This window comes from Triticum urartu, chromosome 2A, assembly GCF_056163025.1.
Source record: "Triticum urartu cultivar PI428250 chromosome 2A, HENAU_Tu73, whole genome shotgun sequence".
NCBI lineage: Eukaryota > Viridiplantae > Streptophyta > Magnoliopsida > Poales > Poaceae > Triticum > Triticum urartu.
Genome location: NC_141874.1, coordinates 127339546 through 127345954, shown reverse-complemented (window position 1 = coordinate 127345954; position 6409 = coordinate 127339546).

Sequence of the window (6409 nt, the reverse complement as noted above, 5' to 3'; positions counted from 1 at the left end):
TTTTTTGAATACTGCAGGGGCTGTTATTGATTGCACAAAAGGCAATTTCACTTTTCATGTTAATGGAAATGAGCATACGATACACTTTTCGAGGAAACAACCTCAAGTCCACAGTATCAATTCTATTGGAAAAATTCCATCGATTATTTTTGGAGGTTTTGAATTTCCTCTTCCTACCGTCAAGAAGAAATATGATATTCTTATTGTTGGGGATGTGCATATCCCCATTGAGGTAACATAGTGTTATTTGAAATTTCTCCGGTTCCATGTTATTCGGAATGAGTTCGTTAACAAGACTTGATCAACCTTGTTAGTGGATTCCTTTTGATGAGCATGAGATGGATGAAACTAGAAAGCACAACTTTTTGTACCCTACTCTTACTTTCTATTATTTATATTATATAAAATAAAAATATTATTTTTCTGTCTATTATCTGATTTATCCGTGCAATATAAAAATACCCTGAAAATAAAAGTTCTCCAAATGCCCTGAAATTTAAATATGATTTTTCTGGAATATTTGAGAATATTTGGCACTGAGAACACAGCAGGAGGAGCTGGCAGGGCGCGCCCCCTGCCTCGTGGGCCCATGGTGGCCCTCCTCCACTTATCCTTGCACCCACACACTCCTTCTTCCTCCCACAAACACGAATATCCAGCTCAAACCCGAGTCCAAGCTCATTTTGCTGCCATTTTCGATCTCCTTGCTCAAAGCACCTCTCACAAAACTGCTTGGGGAGATTGTTCCTTGGTATGTGACTCCTCCATTGGTCCAATTAGTTTTTGTTCTAGTGCTTTATTCATTGCAAATTTGTGCTGCCTAGGTGACCATGTTCTTGAGCTTGCATGTCAAATTTATATGGTTCCAAGTAGTTTTGATGCATGATATAGGCTCTAGGCACTTGTAGGACTAGTTGCTATCAATATTATTGAGTTTGGCTTACTTTTATTTTGAAGTTACTAAAAAAATTCAGAATTTTTCAGAGGAAGAAATATGCTTAGGAAAATGTACCAAGGCGGTTCTTCAAGGAAGCAAGGGCCCAGGCTTGCAATGTGTGATGCTGATGAAGAGCCACCAAGAGACGCTCCAGTGCGTCCTTGTGAATGGCCTTCAGAAAACTTTATGGATCGAGCGGGAATTAAGGAAGAATTTAATGCATATTTGCGTAACGCTGATCTTGTCAGCTTCGAGGAAGAAAAGTGCCGCCAGTACCACTATCTCACTAGTACCTTTGTGAGGAGGTTCGAATTTCATCTTCACGTAATTCTCCAATTGTCCTATTTGATCTCTATGAAAAATCTTATACTATGGACTTAGAGGATTTTACCACTGCTTGCAAACTTCCACAATGGGGTAGTGCTAGTGAACCCCGCAAATCTTAATTTAGAGATTTTCTTGCTAGCATAACTATGGGGAATCTAGAGATATAACACAAGCTACCATAGGGAGCATTCACTTTCCTGATATACATTATTTTGCTCTCTTCATAGGTAGGTGCATAAATGGTAAAGATGAAGCATGTCATATGTGTGCTCCTGACCTCAGTATTCTTAGGAGTGCTGTGTTGGGAGATAAATCTTATAATTTGGGAGCCATTGTTGCACATAGGTTGCATCTGAATAGATTTAATGGAGATTTCTTTGGTGGAATTTATGCAACCCGCTTAGCTGATTTTCTCGGTGTAACCATACGTGAGGATGATATTGTATTGCCTCCCGCTTACCTAGATTTTAATGCTATGGTTCACCGCCAGTTTGTTGAGAGGAGTGAATCACCTCTCTAGTATCGACTAATCTTTGACAGACGGTGTCCTGTCTGTATTATTCTCCCTGCTCCTGCCTTCTTTGATTATTAGGCAAAAGGAAGATGTGTTATCACCAGAGAGGAGGAAGATGAGTACGAGAGGAGGGCAGAGGCCGCTCGCCGCCACGCTGTAGCTCAGGAGGCGATAGCTGCTGCATCTCAGTACGACCCCAACTATTACTACGGATATCCGCCAGGCCAACCGTAGCCATAGACCAACTTAGGCCAAAAGCCTAAGCTTGGGGGAGTACGTATTTCTCACCGACATTACATTCATGTTCACACACTCATTGCTAGATGTCGGTGCTCATACTTTTTCATTGTATCATCCATGCTAGTTTATTTTCCTTTTTATGCTTTCTTCTTGTGTGTTTAATAAAACCTTAAGAAAAACCAAAAAAATTAGTTGTAGTTTTTAATTAGTTTACTTTCCATGCTTGTAGTAGTAATTAAAAAGAAAACCCAAAAAGATTTCATGTTCTTCTTTTTGCTTGTTGGGAGCTTTCCCGTGTAAATAGTTTTATTTCTTTTTTTTCTTTGGGGGTCGATAGGAGAAGACCATAATTAAATTGTTGAAGTAGCTCTTATATGCATTATTGTTGATCTGACAAAAGAGCCCATATTGCCTTGTCTTCTCCTGTTTATTGAATGCTTGCAGATTCCAGCTTAGTCCAATGTACGTGCACTATTATTATTATCCACATCGTTCGTTCGTGCAAGTGAGAGGTAATTATGATGATATATGATGGACTGACTGAGATGAGAAAAGCTGTATGAACTCGACCTCTTTTATTTTTGTAAATATGATTAGTTCATCGTTCCTGATTCAGCCCATTATGAATAAACATGTTTGCAATGACAACTAGAGATCATAGTTTCTTGTGCCATGCTTGATTCGCTAGGAGCTTATAATAGTTTACCTTGCATGCCAACATGCTATTAAAATGGTTGTGATGTGGTATGATAGGGTGGTATCCTCCTCTGAATGATTTAAGTGACTTGACTTGGCGCATGTTCACGCATGTAGTTGAAACAAAATCAACATAGCCTTCACAATATTATGTTCATGGTGGATTATATCCTACTCATGCTTGCATTCGGTGTTGATTAATTTTAATGCATGTTCATGACTATTGTCGCTCTCTAGCTGATCGCTTCCCAGTCCTTTTCTAGCCTTCACCTGTACTAAGAGGGAATACTGCTTGTGCATCCAACTCCATAAACCCCAAAGTTATTCCATATGAGTCCACCATACCTACCTATATACGATATCTACCTGCCATTCCAAGTAAATTTGTATGTGCCAAACTCTAAACCTTCAAATAAATATCATGTTTTGTATACTCGAATAGCTCATGTATCAACTAGGGATGTCCATATCTTCCATGTTAGGCGGGTTATTCTCAAGAGGAGTGGACTCCGCTCCTCACTCACGAGAAAGTGGCTGGTCATCGGGATGCCCAGTCCCATGCTTTATGCAAATCAAATCAAAATAATTGCAAACAAAACTCCCCCTGGGACTCTTGTTAGTTGGAGGCACTCGTTGTTTTGAGCAAGCCATGGATTGATGCTTGTTGGTGGAGGGGGAGTATAAACTTTACCATTCTGTTTGGGAACCGCCTATAATGTGTGTAGCATGGAAGATATTGCCATCTCTTGGTTGTTATGTTGACAATGAAAGTATACCGCTCAAAATATTATTCATCTCTATTTCAAAACTGAGCTCTGGCACCTCTACAAATCCCTACTTCCCTCTGCGAAGGGCCTATCTATTTACTTTCATGTTGAGTCATCATCTTCTTATTAAGAAGCACCAGTTGGAGAGCACCGCTGTCATTTGCATTACTGTTAGTTTACATTGAGTATGACTTGACTGGATCTCTTTTACCATGAATTACAATGTCTAGTCAGTCCTTGATCTTTAAAGGTGCTCTACATTTATGTTTTGCGGTCTCAGATAGGGCTAGCAAGATACGATCTTGTTATATCATATTATGATTGTTTTGAGAAAGTGTTGTCATCCGAGATTTATTATTATTCCTCGCTAGTTGATTATGCCATTGATATGAGTAAACTATAGACCTAAGCGTTATTGTGAATGTGGTTAGTCATAATCTTTGCTGAAAACTTGAATGCTGGCTTTACATATTTACAACAACAAGAGCAAACAGAGTTTGTAAAAGTTTTTCTTTATCACTTTCAGTTTATCAACTGAATTGCTTGAGGACAAGCAAAGGTTTAAGCTTGGGGGAGTTGATACGTATCCTTCGTATCTACTTTTCCAAACACTTTTGCCCTTGTTTTGGACTCTAACTTGCATGATTTGAATGGAACTAACCCGGACTGACGCTGTTTTCAGCAGAATTGCAATGGTGTTATTTATGTGCAGAAACAAAAGTTCTCAGAATGACCTGAAACTTCACGGAACATCTATTCGGAAATAATAAAAAATCCTTGCAAAAGATGAAGACCAGGGGGCCCACCACCTGTCCACGAGGGTGGGGGGCACGCCTGCCCCCTAGGGCGCGCCCCCTACCTCGTGGGCCCCCTGGAGCTCCTCCGACCTCAACTCCAACTCTAAATATTTGGTTTCGGGGAGAAAAAAATCAGAGAGAAGGATTCATCGTGTTTTACGATACGGAGCCGCCGCCAAGCCCTAAAACCTCTCGGGAGGGCTGATCTGGAGTCCGTTCGGGGCTCCGGAGAGGGGAATCCGTCGCCATCGTCATCATCAACCATCCTCCATCACCAATTTCATGATGCTTACCTCCGTGCGTGAGTAATTCCATCGTAGGCTTGCTGGACGGTGATGGGTTGGATGAGATTTATCATGTAATTGAGTTAGTTTTGTTAGGGTTTGATCCCTAGTATCCACTATGTTCTGAGATTGATGTTGCTATGACTTTGCTATGGTTAATGCTTGTCACTAGGGCCCGAGTGCCATGATTTCAGATCTGAACCTATTATGTTTTCATCAATATATGAGAGTTCTTGATCCTATCTTGCAAGTCTATAGTCACCTATTATGTGTTATGATCCGTTAACCCCGAAGTGACAATAATCGGGATACTTACCGGTGATGACCATAGTTTGAGGAGTTCATGTATTCACTATGTGCTAATGCTTTGTTCCGGTACTCTATTAAAAGGAGGCCTTAATATCCCTTAGTTTCCATTAGGACCCCGCTGTCACAGGAGGGTAGGACAAAAGATGTCATGCAAGTTCTTTTCCATAAGCACGTATGACTATATTCAGAATACATGCCTACATTACATTGATGAATTGGAGCTAGTTCTGTGTCACCCTAGGTTATGACTGTTACATGATGAACCGCATCCGGCATAATTCTCCATCATTGATCCATTGCCTACGAGCTTTCCATATATTGTTCTTCGCTTATTTTCTTTTCCGTTGCTATTGCTATCATCACTACAAAATACCAAAAACATTACTTTTGCTACCGTTACCACTACTATCATATTACTTTGCTACTAAACACTTTGCTGCAGATATTAAGTTTCCAGGTGTGGTTGAATTGACAACTCACCTGCTAATACTTGAGAATATTCTCTGGCTCCCCTTGTGTCGAATCAATAAATTTGGGTTGAATACTCTACCCTCGAAAACTGTTGCGATCCCCTATACTTGTGGGTTATCAGACCCGCCTCAGGACGAGGTCGCCCACCTCGAGCGTCCTAGAGCGGATGTTGTGGCAGTGGTATCGCCGCAGCGCTTGTTGGTACCTTGCTGCCCTCAACGCGGCTTCGCGACGGTGTTCCTCCCCCAGCACGAGATCCATCCCCCGCATGGCGTCCTGCTGCGTTTCGTCGAACGCTAGGACCCGTGCGGAGTGATGCTTGACCTCATGAGGAAGGACTGCTTCAGCTCCATAGACGAGGAAGAATGGAGTCTCGCCCGTTGGCCTGGTGGCGGTGGTTCGGATGGACCACAGCACGGTCTAGAGCTCGTCATGCCATCCCCTACCGCAGGCCTCCAGCTTCTTCTTGAAGGTCCTGCTCTTGAGGCCCCTCAGGACCTCCGCGTTAGCGTGCTCGGCCTGACCGTTACTCCTGGGGTGGGCCACCGAAGCGTAGCAGATCTGCGTTCCAAGGTTAGCACAGTAGGTCTTGAAGAGGTTACTAGCAAACTGCGAGCCGTTATGTGTGATGATGCGGTTGGGGACCCCGAAGCGGCTCACGAGGCCCTTGATCAACTTAACAGCAGAGCCGGCTGGAATGGTACGGACGGCTTCCACTTCCGCCCACTTGGTGAACTTGTCGATGGCGACGTAGAGATAGCGTTAGCCCCCTGGAGCCCGGGGAAACGGGCCTAGGATGTCCAGCCCCCAGACCGCAAACGGCCATGTGAGCGGGATGGTTTGGAGGCCCTGAGCAGGCTGATGGATTTGCTTGGCGTGGAATTGGCAAGCTTCATAGGACTTCACCAGCTCGGCCGCGTCGTTGAGTGATGTAGGCCAATAGAATCCACTGCGGAACACCTTGCCGACGAGGATCCGTGACGACGAGTGATGTCCGCAGTCACCACCGTGTATGTCAATCAGCAACTCCCTTCCTTGATCGCTGGAGATGCAGCGCAGCGTGACAT